This window comes from Canis lupus, chromosome 31, assembly GCF_048164855.1.
Source record: "Canis lupus baileyi chromosome 31, mCanLup2.hap1, whole genome shotgun sequence".
NCBI classification, from domain to species: Eukaryota; Metazoa; Chordata; class Mammalia; order Carnivora; family Canidae; genus Canis; species Canis lupus.
In genome coordinates this window covers 36,677,928-36,696,624 of record NC_132868.1, presented here as the reverse complement: position 1 = coordinate 36,696,624, position 18,697 = coordinate 36,677,928, and the positions used below count along the sequence as shown (strand labels likewise).

The 18,697-nt window shown below is 42.2% G+C and overlaps 1 protein-coding gene and 1 long non-coding RNA gene across 4 annotated transcripts in view; one reads left to right on the top strand and one right to left on the bottom strand.

Annotated features, from left to right (window-relative positions):
* LOC140622300 (uncharacterized) overlaps positions 1-2,224 on the bottom strand; it is a 79,946-nt gene extending 77,722 nt beyond the window's left edge. For 2 of the 3 annotated variants that reach the window (XR_012022071.1, XR_012022073.1), the window contains exon 1: positions 1,953-2,219. This is a non-coding gene — a long non-coding RNA (uncharacterized lncRNA). Of the gene's footprint in view, positions 1-1,952 lie in introns of all 3 variants that reach the window. The other variant, XR_012022072.1, reaches the window with a different exon arrangement.
* Positions 2,225-8,730: 6,506 nt separating this feature from the next.
* Positions 8,731-18,697, top strand: part of SLC7A14 (solute carrier family 7 member 14) — a 111,163-nt gene continuing 101,196 nt past the window's right edge. The window contains exon 1 of the mRNA XM_072808049.1: positions 8,731-8,934. The gene's annotated coding sequence lies outside the window, so the exon portion shown is untranslated. The remainder of the gene's footprint in view (positions 8,935-18,697) is intronic.

The window sequence follows — 18,697 nt, the reverse complement described above, 5'->3', positions numbered from 1 at the left end:
TCAAGACTGGAAACAAACCTCACGAATGAAGCAAACCTTTGCAATTACTTATCAGGGCAAGGTAGAGATAAAGTGAGCAATCCTTATTTCTCATAACATACATTAGATTACGTGTGTCTCCTATTTGATCACCATTTTAATAGAGACTCAAACCTCTAGGGAACATGGATATATGAACATAGATCAAAATAAGAAACAATTCAGTGTATCTCCTATGCAATCATCCAGGGCTTGGCTTGATCATTAAAAGGGAGGCCTTTAGGGTCAGAACCTAGAAAGCAGTGAACTGTTGTCTGGTTCAAGACTTGGTTGAAGAGGCTAAATCATGTTTCAGGATCTGGAAGTTCATTAGTAGTTGTCCCAAGCCACATGGAGAAGGCGTCCCAAACCAATCTGAACACAGAATAAAGGTCCAGTGCCTGGGATGATTAGCCAATCGGAAGACAGAGGGCTACAGTTAGTGGGATAACTGAGTCTTCCAAGCACCTGAACATACTGACTCTTGCTTGAATCATCTTTTATAGACACTCCTGGTACCGAATATGATGGACATAGGAAACTTATTGCAAAATTAACTCAACACTATGCCATTTTGTTGAAAGAGGTGGGAGTGGGGCAGCCAGACTTTATTATAAACTCTCCCTCCCCGGGGATTCTGAAAATAGGCATCTGTGGCCATTGACTTAGGCCTTCCACCACTAGGACCTGGAGGAGATGAAGACTGGAACTTCACTGCCTTTTCTAAATTATCTCATCGCTTTCATCTAATGTGCTGAATGCTTTACAGAGTCTTTAGTCTTCTTAAGAGCTTTGAGGAATGAGTAAATGGAATAAAATATTCTCATTTTCTAAAAGTCATTGAATTAAACAGGAGAAAGCGTACACACAGCAGGTGAATACATATCTTTAAAAGGCTGACAATAAAATAATCACTGTTTTGCACAATGGATATTTATTCAGAGAGTAGTGATTTGCCTGCCCAGCTCACGAAGGGAATATGCTGTGGACAGACTTGACCCACAACCAATAAAATCCATTCTTTTCTTGGTGGCAATTGCAGGGGTGGCAGAGACTGAAACAAGTTTACAGTCCTCTCCCTGAGTTTCTCTCTAGTGCTTACTGATTGTTTTGTATTCAAATCTGCTGCTGAGGCTGCTGCCTCTGTTAATAATGTAACCTTTCCTAGATGCAAAGGTGGCTAAAAAGACCACCTCTTGACCAATAATCATCCCTACATTGTCTATTGTAATGGGCCGTTGGTTGATGGTAATAGCAAAATTGCTGCAGTTTGCTGCTGTGTGGGGCTCAGGAACTCTGATGATGGACCCAGAGACTCCTTCATTCAGAGTGAATTCTCATTGCTACTCTGGGTGTGACTGCTCACCAGAGCTATTCCCTAGCTTTCCCCAGGAGAACTCCATCACTCCTGGTTCATTGACTTGGGTCTATGGAAGAACTCTCAGAAGAAATTTGCTCCCATTCCCTCATTTTCCCAAAGAACAAATGAAGTCTCAGAACAGAAGACTGCCATAGTTAAACCTACTCAAGTAAGTAGAAATTGAGCCTCTTTAGTATCTTTCACATCCATTTTCTTTTTACTAATAACATTAACGATAGCCTTTGATGTTGAGCAACTCTATGTGCTGGGCACTTTTTTTTTAATTTATTTTTTATTGGTGTTCAATTTGCCAACATATAGAATAACACCCAGTGCTCATCCCATCAAGTGTCCCCCTCAGTGCACGTCACCCAGTCACCCCCACCCCCCTCCCTGCTGGGCACTTTCTATCATTTTCAATCTTCATCATAACTTTGCAGTTAGGCATTATTACTTCTTTCCACAGATTGTAATACTGAACCTCAGAGAATGTGAATGATTTGCCACATGCCAAATGCCAATGCTACAAGCCAAATGCCACATCAGTAACGAGTAGTTGAATTTGGATACAAACCTTGCTCGGATTCTGGTGTCCCTGTTCCTTCTCATAACTTCAGCAGCACATGAGACAGTGTTAGCCCCCAACATCCTCAGGCTCCAGAGGAAGACTCCCAAGTACCCACTCTAGCCTTAACTATTACATCTTCCCCTCAGGGGCTTCAGAAGAAGTTTGGCCTCCTGAGAGAACCATATAATCCCATGTAGTATCCACTATGGCATCAGGATGTCTCAGCTTTGTGTCTGCAAATGCCTACTACAGCAGTGCCAAGACTCAGGAATTTGAATATCACTGTGAACAAGTAATCTATTCTCCAGGACCAATCCGGCCTTGCTCTGTAACAGTAACTTTCTTAGACTCCCTGGGAGAGACTCTAGGTTTACAGTCTGGCATTGATTCTTTTTTACTCTCTGTGTTGACCTTGACAAGTTATATAAGCCCTCTGAGACTGTTTCCTTGAGTGTAAAAACAGGCTAATAACAGGCTGACAAGAATTTTATGAGGACACAATCCATAAAGGTCCTAATAAAGGATCTAAAATCTTCTAAACCCTAAAGAAATTATCCTCTCCTCTCGTTTCCTTTCCTTTCTTTTCTTTCCCTTTCCTTTCTTTTCCTTTCCTTTCCTTTCCTTTCCTTTCCTTTCCTTTCCTTTCCTTTCCTTTCCTTTCCTTTCCTTTCCTTTCCTTCCTTTCCTTTCCTTTCTCTTTTTCTCTGCCTCTCCCCCTCTCTCAGTCAACATAAACTCTTTCCCTGACTGGCCTCTTTTCTTTGATGCCCCAATCACTGAAGTTTCCTGGCATTCTATGTGCTTTGCAATTAAACCTCCTTTTCTTTCTATATTATACAGAAGGACCCAGAAGAGAAATGGACTAATGGTAGGCCTGTTAGCCTGGAAAACTTGGATACGAGAGATCATGAAAAGAGGGGAAAAGATTGACACAACAGAATCATGGATGGTTAGTGATAGAAAAACTGTATTATTTGATAGAGACTTTTACTGTTCATGGAATCTGATTCTAATTTCATTCCAGCAGTTGGAAGTATTATTCTTCTCCACCCTTACTTGTAATTGCAGTTGAATGGGGCCATATTCTAGTCAATGGGTTGTGGGCAATAGTAATGTGCATCACTTCTAAACCAGAGCATTTAGCTGCTGGTATATGGTCTTCCAGCCTTGGTCCTGCCTGCCAAAGTGAGCACTGGAGTATCATGTTGGGATGGGGCAACATAAAATGGCCTAGAGTGACTACATGGAACAGAGCCCATAATGACCCACAGTGGAAACATAATGTCAATAAGAAGTAAACTAATTTTAGACTACTGCAAGTTTGGGCATGTTTGTTACCATAGTATAACCTACAGAATACAGCAATCCAAACCTTGGCTTTCATGTCACTGCCTCTTGAAAAAGGTATTTTTGTCTCTAGTAGCAGGTCAGTGACTTTACAGATATTTTGGGAAAGAGCACTAGACTGAGAGACAGGAAGCCCATGAAATGAATTTTAGACCTGGCTCATCTACCAACTATAGGACCTTGGGTTATTCATAACCTCCAAGTCCTCCCTTTTCTCATCTATAAAATAAGAGTTAGCATATCCCCAAATGTGAGACATATAACACCACTGGTACTTTAGATCCTTTCTCCTCAGAGTGGTCCAAGAACCAACAGCACCAGTATTCCTTAAATTGTATTAGAAATCCAAGCCATCGGGCCCCACACCCAAGGACCACTGAATCCAATTCTGAATTTTTAACAAAATCCCCAGAGGACTCCTATACACATTAAAGTTAGGAGAAATATAGGGGTGCCTGGGTGGCTCAGTCAGGGGCTGAGGGTTCACCAACCCCCTTGCCATGCCCTCAGGGACTCCACATGTGGAGTCTGCTTAAGATTCTCTCCCTTTCCCTTTGCCCCTCTCCACTTTGAGCACATGCGTGCTTCCTCTCTCTAAATAAATAAATACATAAATAATATATAAAGTTAGAAGAAATGCTGATTTAGATGGTACTAGGACTCAGAACTAAATGGCATATAATCACAGGGTGAGAAGTTATTCATTTTCCACTTGTCTTTCAATCTTTCTGATTACTTCATGGGGAAAGACTCAGTTTGATGCCAGTATGTCTTTACTACTTCTCTACAGTTGCTAATTTTCTTTTTTAATAAGGAGAAAACAAGCCTCAGGTTCCTAGACAGGCAATAGTATTTAGCTTGACTATTAGAGCATTGTTTTTTTTTTCCTTTGCGTTTATTTAAATGGTTATCTTGCACTTATGGCAACTGATACGTTTTCTATTTAAAGTAGTAATAGAAACCTCTTTAAAATAAATTGAGTAGAAAAGTAAATGTATTTAAAGAAAATATAATAAATGGGAAGAAGCGTTTGCTCTAATGGTTCCCCCCACGTCAGGGAACTCCATTGGTTGGACACTCCTGACTCTTCTCTGCAGTTTCATCATTAAGGGACTTTATTTACTCTGCATCGGTTGGAGGTGGGAAAAGTGCTATATGTCGTTGTAAATTTGGGAAGAATGAAACGAACACGATTAGAAAAGAATCCCTCTTCTTCTTAAAATTTAGATACCCAGAATATAATTACTCAAAGATAATAGGCTTATAAGCTCCCAGGCCAATTGGTCAAATCCTAGCAGCAGGTTATTGATTCAATGTACCTTTATTGTGTGCCTAAGACATACTGGGCTCTTCTCTTCTCTTCCTGCTACCCAGAAGCACCTCCCACTTTGGAGGGTTTGGGACCAGCTTCTGGCCACGCTGTTGTGGTGCTTTTGGTTTCTTGGCTTCTAAATATGCTCAGGGGGAAATGTCTAGAAAATGTCTAGAAAAGCCTTCTAGAAAAAAGCATCGGGTATGCATCATCATAAGTCATGAGACAGAAAAACCGGTAATTGTTCTTAAGGCATCTGGCCAATTCCCTCATAGCCTAACCATAACCCACCCAAGCAGGTCTATCATGAAAGATTTCAGTCATTACCTTGCTAAAGACACAGCATTTTGGCAAAAAGCCCTTACGTAAGAGGGCACTGCACCTTTCTTACAGAGTAATCACTTTTATGTCTGGGCCCCTGCATTTGCCTTTGTCAGTTCTCCACCATTCCAAACGGTGGTGCTCCTTTTCTCCTTGTCTTAACACTCTATTTTGTTTTCATCACAGTACTTATCTCTACTCTTTGTTTGCTTGCTTAGAGTCTGACTCCCTCCATTAGATTGTAAGCTAAAGAAGAGCAGAAATCATCTCTATATTGTTTGTGGCTATATCTCAAGTGTCTAAAACATGTCAAATAAGTGATTCAACCTTCCCCTATTCCAACTGGAACAAAAAAAATGTGTGGCTCTAAATGCTCAACTACATTTTTATCTACTGCCTTTCTACTTGTTGGCTCATTAATGCTCTGCCAAGAACTGAAAAGTGTCTGCACTGGCTTATAAAGGCAACAGTCAACAGGCAAAAGATAACAGCTTATAAGTAAAGGAGTAGGACCCAAGGGAAACCTTATCAAGAAATCATTGTTAAGGTGGAACTTTCTATTGCAATCAATCCTAGATCTGCCCTCAAGCTCCTTTTCTGCCCTTCGATGGGTAAAGCTGAGTTGGTAATTCAAAACTAGTTCAAGAAAAATTATTCAGAGTCCCAGGGCAATTTCTGGTGAAATTGTCCAAAATTCTCTAAAATTCATACTCATTTAAGTAAATGCTTATAGAGGTACCATTTTTGAGGCAAACTATTTCATGTTTATTCTTCCATTTATCATGTCTTGTCATAACAACACAAAAGTGGCCAGGAGTCAGAGGTGAGGCAGCATTTTACCTAACCTGGACAATATTTTTAAATGATATGTTTAGAAGCATGAGTTGGCACATTCTTGGTCTTTTCATCTCTCTAAATATAAAGAGGTCTAGATTCATAGTTTCTAAAGAATATTGAAAGGATATAAACCAGGAAACCGGACTGGCGTCTTCTCAAGGGTAGGTAAGGGAGCTTCCTTGGAAGTTTCTGATTTCTGTGAGGACTTTATTGGATTTATTGGTGGTGGATTGGAGATTCATATCACCATTCAAGGTGCTGATGAATAACCAGAAATTGCTCCCGGATGCTGAATAATTTTTTTTTATTTTGATCGTATTTTATTTCAAACCCATTTGAATTTCTAATCTAAATCTATTTTACCTGGGAAAGGCAGAAAAATCTAAACTTTGCCATCCTGATATACAGGCACCAACTTATCTCAGATATTAAATACTCATATCCCTGTGATTGTGGCCGGTGTTGTTCTAAAAATGAAGACCAGGGGTGGGGGGGAATGAGATTTAATCCATCACAGAAGAGTGAAAATGAAAAGTAATACAATGCCCAAAACACCACACCCCTTGAATTGAACACACACAGACTTACAGAAATACACTGACATTTTGGTAGTTGCTCATCTTATGACAAATCCTATCTTCCCATCCCTTCATGCCCATAATGCATGTAGAACAAATTCAGAAGGGTTTTTTTTTTCAGTCTGTAATATTAACAGCTTGCATTTGTTTACTTTTTTTTACCTTTCAGAGTGTGTCTTCTTACACATGAGCCCATTTTAACATTACAACTACCTCCTGGAGAAGGCAGAGAAACCTTCTATTCCTGTTTTAAAAGTGAGACTCTGAAAACTTCAGTGATTTGCCAAAGATCATACAAAAGTAGTGGACAGAACCTATACTAAGACTCCAAATTTCTGATTCTTTCACTCTATGCCTTTCCTGCCATGTTTCAGAGTTTCTTGGGGATCCCAGGAGGTCTGACATAACCTTAGATTGTGGGAATGTCTCAAGATTTCAGGCCTGGATGCTGGTCCAAGGCAGTAGTGAGCTTGAGCGAGGTGTACTCACCAAGACTCTCGTGGCACTCGAAAGATGAATGGATAAAGAAGCTGTGGTCTATGTATACAATGGAATATTCCTCAGCCATTAGAAACAACAAATACCCACCATTTGCTCCGACGTGGAGGGAACTGGAGGGTATTATGTTGAGTGAAATAAGTCAATCGGAGAAGGACAAACATTATATGGTCTCATTCATTTGGGGAATATAAAAAATAGTGAAAGGGAATAAAGGGTAAAGGAGCAAAATGAGTGGGAAATATCAGAAAGGGAGACAGAACATGAGAGACTCCTAACTCTGGGAAATGAACTAGGGGTGGTGGAAGGGGAGGTGAGCGGGGGGTGGGGGTGACTGGGTGACAGGCACTGAGGTGGGCACTTGATGGGATGAGCACTGGGTGTTATTCTATATGTTGACAAATTGAACACCGATAATAAATAAATTTATATAAAAAAAAGACTCTCCTGGCACCAGTCAGTTTTCTGGGGAGAACCCAGAGCCTCTGAGCTAGAATCCACAAGCTAAAGATAGATTTGAATTGCTCCATCGTAGGGAAGGGCTATCAGTCAGCCAGTATTCTCCTCAAACACAAGCCTGGTGAATTTGTTTCCAAGGGTAAGGAGTTACATTTCATTAGCTTCCATGTATTTTGAGGGCTTGGACCAAAGATGCAAGAAAAATCAGTCTGCTCAATACATGTCAAATAATTCTTTCTCCGATAAGACCATGTTTATCCCTGGGTTGGTACAATCTAGTCCTCATCCTTCTGAGGCATAACATAGTTCTGGGATACTTACTATAATGAAAGCAATGAAAAATATAAGCCTTGTGTCTCTCTCCAGGCCCCTTTCAGACTGGTTATCTCTTTAGCTTAATCTCACAGATGCCTCCCCCAATTTTGCAAAAGATACTTCCGTTCTGCTGGCACCAATCACAGTCTTCTTATTTTCTGAACTTTATTTATTTATTTATTTATTTATTTTTAAATATTTTATTTATTTATTCATGAAAGACAGAGAGAGAGAGAGAGAGAGGCAGAGACACAGGCAGAGAGAGAAGCAGACTCCATGCAGGGAGCCCTATTCTAGGACTCCAGGATCATGCCCTGGGCCAAAGGCAGGCGCTAAACCGCTGAGCCACCCATGGGTCCCTGAAATTTATTTTAATAGAGGCAGGGAAAGGACTCATATTTTACTGAGTTACAGATATGTTCCAGCACTGGGCTACGCAATTTTAAGAACATTATCATTTAGAATTCTCGTAATGGTCCTGTGAGGGGGTCGTTTCATAGATGAGAGAAGAAAGGAGTTAAATAACTCAAGGTCACACAGACTAGAATTCCTGGTGGATCTTCACCCCACACAGTCTTTCCACCCCTAAGATGTTGAGAGCCTAGAGATAAATTTGACCTATTTGAGCTTTGGAGAAGGAGGAGGGTCTTGTTTTTGAAAGAGAGAAGAAATCAATCTCTCCCAGCCTCTCTTTCCAGGAACGCCGAGGGAAGTGGAAGACCTTTAAGAGCAGCAAACCTCAGCGAAGGAGGAGGGAAGCTTTTAGAGGGTAGGAAGCGGGTCTGGAGGGCCTGCGTTGCTCAGTGCCGAGTCCAGCCAAGGGGGAGCTGCTGGAGGACGCCTTCTCGGCGCGCGACTCTGCAGACAGCTGCCTGGGCCTGCTTTCCCAGGGCAGGGAGCCTGCAAGGGGCCCGCTAAGCCCTAGGACAGCCTGAGATGCGGGAAACTGGCACCCCGAGGCTCAGCAGGCCAGAGGAGAGTGGAGAGTGGCATGCAGCTGAGTGTGTGAGTGTGAGTGAGTGTGAGCGCGTGTGCACGCGCTGGGAGGCGGGGGCGTCTGGAGAGCGGCCTCTGCTCAATAACGGGAGGGGTTGGGCCGCCACGTGACTCCCGGGAGGCGGAGACGGGCGAGCTGGAGGGAGGATTGACAGGCCGCCCGGAGTGAGGGGAGGAGGGGGGCGAACTGAATAATTGAGGAGCAGCTCAGCGGCTGCGGCCGCCTCCTGCCTCCCTTGGCCTCCGCGGCTCCGCATCGCAGCGGGAGAGACGGACTCTGGCGCTGCGAGCGCGGACGACAGCCCCCGGCCCCTGCAGCCCTCCGGTGAGTGAGCGTCCCCCGTCGCGGCACTGCCCCCTCCGCGCCCCTGCACCCCCCTGGATCCCCCGCCAGTAGGATGGTCGCCTCTTGTTGAATGAGCCAGGGAGCCGGAGCCACGAGGGGGTGGGGGGGGGGGGCAGGAACATGGCGCGGAGGCTGAGGGCGCCCTCCGGGAAGGGGCCCCTGGAAGGAGGAAGGAGCTGGGTCGGGGTCTCCCCGTAGCTGGCCCGGAACGGGGCCTGGACCGTGTCGGGGTCGGGGGGCGCCAGGCTCCGACTCGCGAGCGGCCAGGCGGGGTTGGGGACGGGGCAAAGGCAGCCCTGGCGCGGCCGGAGCGAGAGGCAGAGGAGGGAGCCCCGAGCAGTGCCCGGGTCGCCCGGGTCTCCGCTGGTGCCGGGCCTGCCCTTCCGTCCCCGCCTTGTCACACACCGGGCCCCCGCGCTCGCTTCTCGGCCGCGGACTGAGCCCACGGAAAGGAAGGGACGCTTTTGCGGCCGTAGCCCGAGGGGAGGGCGGGGGCAGCGTCTGTCCTTTCACCTGAGAGCAAACTCTTCCAAGGGACTCCCGCTGCGCCCGACACCCAGACCTGGCCGGTGCGCGGCGAGGGGCATCTGTCCCCCGAGACTGGGGATACAAGGCGGGGCAGCAAGAAGGCCCTGGGAGGAGAAAGGTGCAGGGGAGCTCCCTGGCCAGGGGGGCAGCCCCGGGGAGCGGATTCTCGCCCACCGTCGGAGCTTCTTCTCTTCCTCTATCCCAAATACATCGGCTTCTTTACAAATCCAGAGGGCCTCGCGTGATGCAACCCCAAACCTCCTTCTCCCACCGGAGTCACCCACACCCACCCGCGCGCGCGCGCACACACACACACACACGTGTATTTTATATTGTGGTCGAAAACTAAGATAGAAGTCGCCAAATGACTAGAGGTAAAGGGAAAGCAGGGGAAGGATGGAAGGAAAACTGCAACAGCAGAGCTCTCGCCTACTCCCGACACTGCTCACCCCACTACCCGTGTGAGGCTCCATTCAGAGTCCCGCCTGGACTGGGAGTCTTGAACTGGATTCCAATGCAGAGGGAAAACTTGAGTGGGGGAGCAGGTGGGATGTCGTCGAAGTGGCGGGGCCGGTCACTAGCGGGAGTTGACCAAGGGCCACAGAGCGATAACCCGCCTGCCGCCCCCCCCCCCCAACCCCCCGGGGTCGGACAGGAGCCTGGACCGCAGCGCCGGCCGCGGGGAGGGCCGCTGTCCGCGGTGCTGAAAGTTGGGGCGCTGTCCGCGGTGCTGAAAGTTCGGAGGGGCCGGGCGCTGTCCGCGGGGGGACTGGCGGCTCGCGGCTTGCCCCGCCTTCCCCCGCCGGCAGAAACTGCCTTAGAACCCCATAAGGAGGATCCAGGTGGAACCAGCGACCTGGAGAAACAGATAGAGATGCTCTGCGCTCCCCGGCTCTCTGCCTTCCCCCAGACTCTTCTTGGAAGGCGGCTTTCCGGACTCCTGGGTAGAGAGGAGCAAAGAGTGGGTGTCACTCCAGAATCCAGCTTTGCTAACTTCAGGTGGGACTGAGACGTGTGGCTCCTTCTTTCTGTGTCCTCTGTGCGGCGAATCTTCCTGCTGGTAAAGTGTTGGAAATGCAGTTAGGGTTGTTATTCTGTGAAACACTCCTGTGGCTTTCAGGAACCAGAGAATTGTGAGGCTACCAAAAGATGACGCTTCATTAATGGAGAGGATGGGCTGGCTATTCCTGGCTATGGCTTTTTCTCTCCTCGGCACCCCTCTCTCCCCACCACAGATTGTTTATATCCTCTAGATATAAATCTTTAAGCGGCCCTGAATGGTTATTTCTTTGACTAGTCTTTTAAATTATGGGTAAAATGGGAGAGAATTGAGTCAATTTGTGGAGGCCAAGCTCTGAAAATATTTTACTGAACACCTACTATCTACCAGGCCATATTATCTCATATACTCTTTTTTTTAAGATTTTTATTTATTCATGAGAGACAGAGAGAGAGAGAGAGGCAGAGACACAGGCAGAGGGAGAAGCAGGCTCCATGCAGGAAGCCTGATGTGGGACTTGATCCCAGGACTCCAGGATCACGCCCTGAGCCAAAGGCAGACACTCAACCGCTGAGCCACCCAGGGATCCCCTCATGTACTCTTCATAATAGCTGTTAACTATTGTGCAGACATAGAAATGTCACAGATACCTGAAAACTGAAGTTAGATATCTTGAATCCAGAGCTTGGATTCAAATTCAGGTCTGCTTAACTCCAAACTCCAAGCAATTTTCATGCCCTCATTTTGCCATTTGGCTTTGGATAGCTGTTATTGGAGAATATAGCAAAAGAATGCCAAAAGAGGAAGGTCTACTTTCATTTTCACATACACTACTCTCTCTTCCAACTCTTTCCTCTTTAATCTGTTCACCCACTCACTGTTACTGACTCCCACCATACCAACTGCTTTTGTACATGCTGACTGAGATACCACTGTTCACATAACTTGAGCCTTAGGATTACAGAACAGCCAGCTTTCCTGAAAGAGCAGTGGGGCTTCATAGGATCTAGAGGACTTAGAGACCACACTTGCTTTCATATTTAAAATTATACTCTTGAGTTTTAGGGTTGGAATAACCTTAAGGGTCATTCAGCACCATTCAGGTCCTTCTTTTACAAGAAGGAGAATTTGGAGACCAAAAAATGATTAGTAGTCTAAGTCACATGGTTGAAAAGTTAGGATTAAACCCCATTAACTCGATTCCAAGGTCAGTGCCCTTTCCACTATCCTCATGGTAACTCAAACACTCTTCCCTGTTTTTTTCTTTGGTTTTCTTTGACAAGAACATCAGCATCAATAAACTACATTCAATAAAAATCACGAATACAAATGCCTAAAATACAAACACTCATCTTACCTACACTTTCTTCCTATTCTTTTCCCCTCTGGGCTCACTGTTTCAGTCTTGTCTGACACAACATACCTGACCCACTTTCCTCAGCAACAGTTCTCCTTATGGTGGCAATTTGCAAATGGGGATGGCAGTATGGCATTTCTCTACTTTCCTTTGTGTTGCCTATATTTCCTCTTCTATGGTCTATTCCCAACAAAACAATTTTTCCAAAATAAATTACCCTAAGCATCTTCCATCATCTCACAGATACTTGGAAGAGGCCTTAAAAAGATTTAGGCAGAAATAAATAAATGATCGTTATAAGTGCTTATATCAATAAGCTGTGAGCCACTATCCTAGGTCCTTTCATAAATCATTTCATTGAATCTTCACAATTCTGCCAAGTAGATAATTTCATTAGAGGTGGTCCTGGATTTCGAGTCTACTCTAAATGCAGCAGATCTGATGCTCTATGTATTTCTGCTTGCTTGCCTTTCAGCCCCTAGTGAAATCTCAGCTTTATTAATTGGATTTTGTAACCCTAATAATTGCATTGACAAGAAGGAAATTTTTATATTTAACTGAATTGTCCTATACTGCTCTAATAGGTAATGTTTAGAAATTCAAATTCAGTTCAAATGGTAATATCCTGTTCTTTTATCTCAAAACTTACCACAGCATACTCTCCCTTCATTTATTATCCTTTACTTATAGATCCCTTATACCTTCTTAATTTTAATATTAACTTTCTGCTTCAAACCCCATCTAGAACCTGTTAAGGCACAACTCATAACTGAATATAGAACTTCTATTGTACCCTCACAGGGTGATCCTGCCAGGATGTTGTTGGTGGGATGCTCTGGGCTCTAAACCATAATCTTAATCTGTCTAGAACTGTCTGCCCAATATGGTATCACTAGCCATGTGTGCCTATTTAAATTTTAATTAATATTAACATTTAATGAACATTAAAATTTTCAATTTTTTAATCACACTAGCCATATTTCAAGTGCTCAATAACCATACGTGACTAATGGCTACTTAATTGAACAGTGCAGACATAGAACATTTCTTGCATTGCAGAAAGTTCTATTGGACAATGCTGCTTTAGAAAGTGCTAAAAAACATCCTCATGGCAACTGAAAACTTGGGATTTGTAAGAAGAATTTGAAATTCTGCTTTAAAACTTCTGCCAAGAAAGGAGGAAAAGCCACTTGTGGCCTAGGACACCTCTGAAAGCCCATATATGCTCAAGATAATAAGGCTAACAAAGAGAGTATATGTCTCACTAAAGGAGCTGGTGACCTCTAGGTTTTGTTTCATATGGAATTCGTTTTACCACGGAGTAAAACTATGGATGGATCTTGCTGGTTTCCTGATTCCAGCTTAGAAAAAGCCTGGAAATTCTTATTCAAAATTCAAGTTTTATACATATATATGTGTATATACATGTGATACAAGTTATACATATATATGTATATCACATATACATGTAACAACATGTATAAATGTCTGTGTGTTTATGTGTATTTGTATGAGCATGTTGTCTTAGTAGAGTATGATAAATACAGGACTTGGAGTTAGTAGTTCCAGGTCAGTTTGTGCCATACACTCATCTAAGTGTGCCCCTTACTACTTGGTGACATCTAAGGCCCTCTAGAGCTCCATTCTTTCATTTATAAAATGCTGATGAGCATTGCAACACCCATCCCAAAGGGTTATTGTGAGACTCAAAGTATAAGTAAATGAGAGTTCTTTGCAGAGAGCATGATTGATATGTAATGGCTGATAATCTCATGTAGATATAGTATAGTATATAAACAAATAAGGTAGTTTAAACTGAATGCATTGCTGAACATTTCTAACCACAGATAAATATATTCTACTTTTGTTATCATTTTTCACTGAACAGTAGGATGCTGAAGAAAAAATCTTTTTGGTTGTTGATATATCTTGTTGGTTAATTTCTATGAATTGAAATCCCTTATTATTCAAGGTTTATTTTGCCCTGAACATTTCCTTCAGAAAAAAAAAAAATACCTAGGAAGTCTCAGTGGTTCTGAAACAGATTTTGCCCTTTATCTAACAGGTTTTTTTTAAGATTTACTTATTTATTTTAGAGAGAGAGAAGGAGAGAGAGTGTGTGTGTGAGCTTGCGTATGAGCAGGAGGAGGGGCAGAGGGAGAGGGAGACAACCAGACTCTCTGCTGAGCAGGAAGCTTGATGCAGGCTCAATCCCAGGACCCCGAGATCATGACCTAAGCCAAAATCAGAAGTTGCACGCTCAACCAACTGAGCCACCCAGGTGCCCCTCTTTAACTAATAGCTTTAAGTCAATCATCAGAAATTATCCTGTCATGACAATAGTGGTTCAGATAACAGAAAAAATATTATTGATGTTCTTCAGCTTGGGTGGGTGAAGGAGATGATTTAAAAAGACTATTTTTACCATTTACTCATTGAAATGAACCTCTACCCATCTCATGAATCAATGAAAACAAAAATAATTCTGTTTCATGCATTGATTAACCCAAAATAAAAGTAAAAACTATCAATTTGACTGAATTCTTGAAGTTGCATTAGGGATTCTGACCTTAAGTAAAGGGCCTTTACACTATCCATTCTCTAAGGTCAAAGGGTAGTTATCTGAAGGGGCACCACCTGTGTGCCATTCAGCTCTACTAGTCATCTAAAGTGGAGATATCTGTGCCACTTTAGGGAAGGTCAGAACAAGCCTTCCCATATTCTGACCAAGACACATTAACCTCCAAGGGGCCTAGAACACTGAGCCCCAAGGAAGTTCACCGCAAAGGCATGAACAAGATAGAAGGCTAAAGATGGAGTCAATGTTGTCAGCATTCCTACAACTTAGCTAACATTTACTCCCAAACCTGGCATCTACACCTGAGCCCTGCCTCCACCCAAACCCCAAACTACAGTGTTTATAATTTAGGTAGGTGTGCTTTTATATATATATGAATCCTTGACTGGATCAGGAAATCACACAAGTGCATTCATGCCTTCTTTAATAGATCACCATTTTGATACCTAAATATTTTTCTCTTACAACACAAAAGTTAACACAATGCTCAGGCATTATAGAAAATAAGCCTGCAAAGGAAGCAATTCCATCAAATGATTCTTAACTGTATTATGTTTGCTATTAATCCTGAAAACTCAATGAAGTAATATATTTTCTTTTGGGGGTAGAGGGGAGCAGAAGTGCCTGAGAAATCAAGCTGAGTATAGATAGATAAGGGCTCTAGAGTCTCTCTCTCTCTCTCTCTCTCTCTCTCTCTCTCTCTCTCTCTCATTCCAGGAGTTCTGGCAAGTTATTTCCTTTTTTTGGAACCTCGTTTACCCTTGTTCAGACTTTGTTAAGGCATGAATGGTGATTTATAAGATGCTCTGCCAGAGAAATAGCTGAAACACACTCTCAGCCCCAAATACTCGTCAAGCATGCCATTCTCAGGCCTTTGTTGCATATGAAATTATATTACTAAAGGGAAAATTAGTGAGATTGTTGACTGTTCTCCAGTAGCTCATGCTGGCTTTAATAATAGACACCTTTTGTTGGGAATCATGGTTTATTCATTTCATTGGAATTGTTTGTCTCTTGGAAGGGCTTGGATTTTGGAAGGAGGAAAATACATTTACCTTGGAGCTGAAAAGAGTTTACTTTTCACTGTCTTTAACTTGAGGGATTTGAATAATTTTATATCCCAGGAAAGAAAGGGAATTAACAATGTAGCTTTGAAACTTATGCTGGTAGCAAACAATCATTCACTTAATAAAGTAACTGAGGCTCACCATATATTTATGGGTAGTCATGGGTGTTTGGAACTCCTATAGACTGGCACATGAGTGCTCAACAAATATTTGTTGAAATCAGGCCATTGTTCCAGGTCAGGTTGTGCCATACACTCATCTAGCCAAGAAATGAGTATACCCTGTGGCATTTTCCTTTAGCGAATAAAACAGGAGACAAGCACAGAACATCAAATTTTACCCTGATAACCATACTTATCACCCTTCTGGAAGCATAGGTAGTGGAGGGCCATTCTGCTCCTGAGAATTGGGTCTTGCTGCCTTCCTCCAGGGAATAAGGGACACATTAGCCGGAGGGTCTTGCATTTCAATGTGATGAGGCAACTCCATAAAATCAAAGCTTAAATAGAGTTGTATAATATTTTCCACTTTTGCTTTAAAGAGATATTTATTATTTCCTTGAGAAAGTATTTGACTGGCTTTGATGATTGTTGCAGGCAATTACTATTGTTCCTAAATTCAGAAAGAGCTTAGCTTAGAAAGAAAGCATATACATTAATTAGAGAGCTGGTGACATCACAGTCTGGAAGATCACAGAACATTATCCTTTTCCAGGAATAATTGGGCCTTCCTTTAGGAGTTTTAACTGGTCATTACTGACAAAAATGAAAGAAAAATAGATCATTTTATTCCAGCAAATCAATAAGCAAATGCCTAGAATTAACTGATTCTCATTTGCCAAAGGCAAAATATTCCAGCCCAGCAAACTGTCCTACAAATGAGCAAGCTGGCTTCCACGGCCTGTTCATGTATTAAGTTGTTTTTTTCTTTGTTTTTTAAACAATTAGCAAATTTTTAAGAATTGCATCCAGGTGTTTGAACATTCTGATGACAAAATGGTCTTCATGTTTATAGACTTAATTGTTCATTAGAGATTATATTTATACAATACATTATTGTGCCGATGTTTTGTAATGATCACATAACCCAACTCTCTCATTTGACAGAGAAAGTGAGGCTGGGAATAGTCACCCAAGTTAATAGCAAAGGCAGAAGTAAGTTCTGAGCCTCCTCTCTTTCAATCCACTTTCATCTTTCCACTTCCTTTGCATCTTTCAACCTCATGCATCTTTTCATTAGTCAAGAAAGCCTATTTACTCAATGAGTTTAGCCACTAAAATTTACCAGGGCTACTAGAAGTAGGAAAGTATATGTATTTGGATTTCATAGTATTTCCATTTGCACCTCCAGGTGAAAGAACTGCAGGATCAAGGATAGTCAACTAGTAGAAATTTCATGGGTAGAACTATGAGCCAGAAGAAAAGTATCAAAACCCCAGAATCCTTATGAGAACCTGGCCAATGATTTAAGGGACACATTAGCCCTTCAATTGTCCATCATCTTCATTGTCTTCACCTCTAAAACAAGAAATTTGAACTAAACAATTTCAGATTTTGCAAGCTCTAACATTCTATGGTTCTATGAAATGAGGCCAAGGATTTGAATTATCCATATTCTGCCCACATAGTAAAAAACAAATCAAGATTCTTATTTTTACACCATTACCTAATGGAGGCTCACATTTCATGCTAGTACTTCACTCAGGAACAATAATAATAATAACAGCACTAATGACTATAGCTAACAATATTGGCTTATTTACATTTACTATGTCCCTATAATGTTGGTAACGCTAGTATTCCCATTTAACAGATGAGAAACTTGGGCCTCAAAGTAGTTAAATAATCTGCCCAAATTGATAGAGCTGTGTGCTCTTAATCACCCAGCACATTGCCTCTTTGAAAAGCACTAGTCTCTCGAATAACTGATGGGCATCATTTACAGGTCACTTAACATACAAGTCCCTTCTCTGGGGACTTGCCATTGTACCTACATTTTCTGGCTAGATGAGCAATCAAGAGAGTAAATAGAACTTCAGGTCTCTGGATCTGATGAAACTGTATAGTAATCTGTATCGTCTTTCTGCAAGATGTCTTTTGCCCTTTTGCAATTGATGCCATTGATCAATTGTTCCAATGATTTAATACTGAATGTTGGTGCTTTGCAAGCTGCTGCATGCAATGAGAACCATTCTGCTGTGTTTTTCCCAGAGCACATGAAGAGCTCACACTGCCACAAATGGATGGATGCTGGTATAGGATTTAGTACCTTCCAAGGCCACAGAGGTCACCCTTCCACATCTTCATTATTAAATGGCATCCTCTGGCTTTTGTCTCCAACTTTTTGACTCAGAGTAACAATCTAGACAGCTTTTAAGGTAGAGGGGGAGAGAGTTTCCAGAGTGTCACTTCCTGGTGGTGGGATTCAGTCAAGAGAAAGACTAGAACTTTCAAAATCATGTGTGAAACTCATTTCCTTCTCAGTAAACCTACCTTACCAAATTAGTCATGAATACAACACCACCACAGTGCCCATCTATTTCACTGTACATTTCAACATGCACTAAATCTGCTCATGAACATCCTGCACTTAATATGTCATGTCTAATAAGCCAAAAATGCTGACAGCAGTCTAGCATGTATATTTTATTACATAAATAGATGATGATATAATAACTTATATAACATAATAAATATATAAGTATTACTGTGTGTATTTAATATACATTGTTTTATTCTTTTTTAATTTTTTAAAGTTTTTATCTACATTCCAGTTAACATGCAGTGTAATATTAATTTGAGGTATGCAGTATAGTGATTCAACACTTCCATAAAATACCCAATGTTCATCACAACAAGTGATGTGAGACTTGAGCCAGAACCATTCAACTTCTTTAAGACTCTGTTTCCATACTTTTAAAATTGGAGGTAAAGAATATGCCCTTCCTATCACAGGAAGGGCCAATGAGATAGCATTTGTTAAAATTCCTTATAAACTATAAAGTTTATACAAAGAAAAGAAATGGGTTTTCCATCCTTTCAGGACTACTCATTCAAAAATAACTCTCAAACAAAACAAAACAAAACAAAATTCTCAAGTTGCTAATAGCCAGTCCTCAACCAAAGTTGACAGCTAAATGACAGCGTTTTGGCTTAAGAAGATCTTGGATTGAAACATGCATGTCTAGAAAATAATATTTATAATATGGGAGG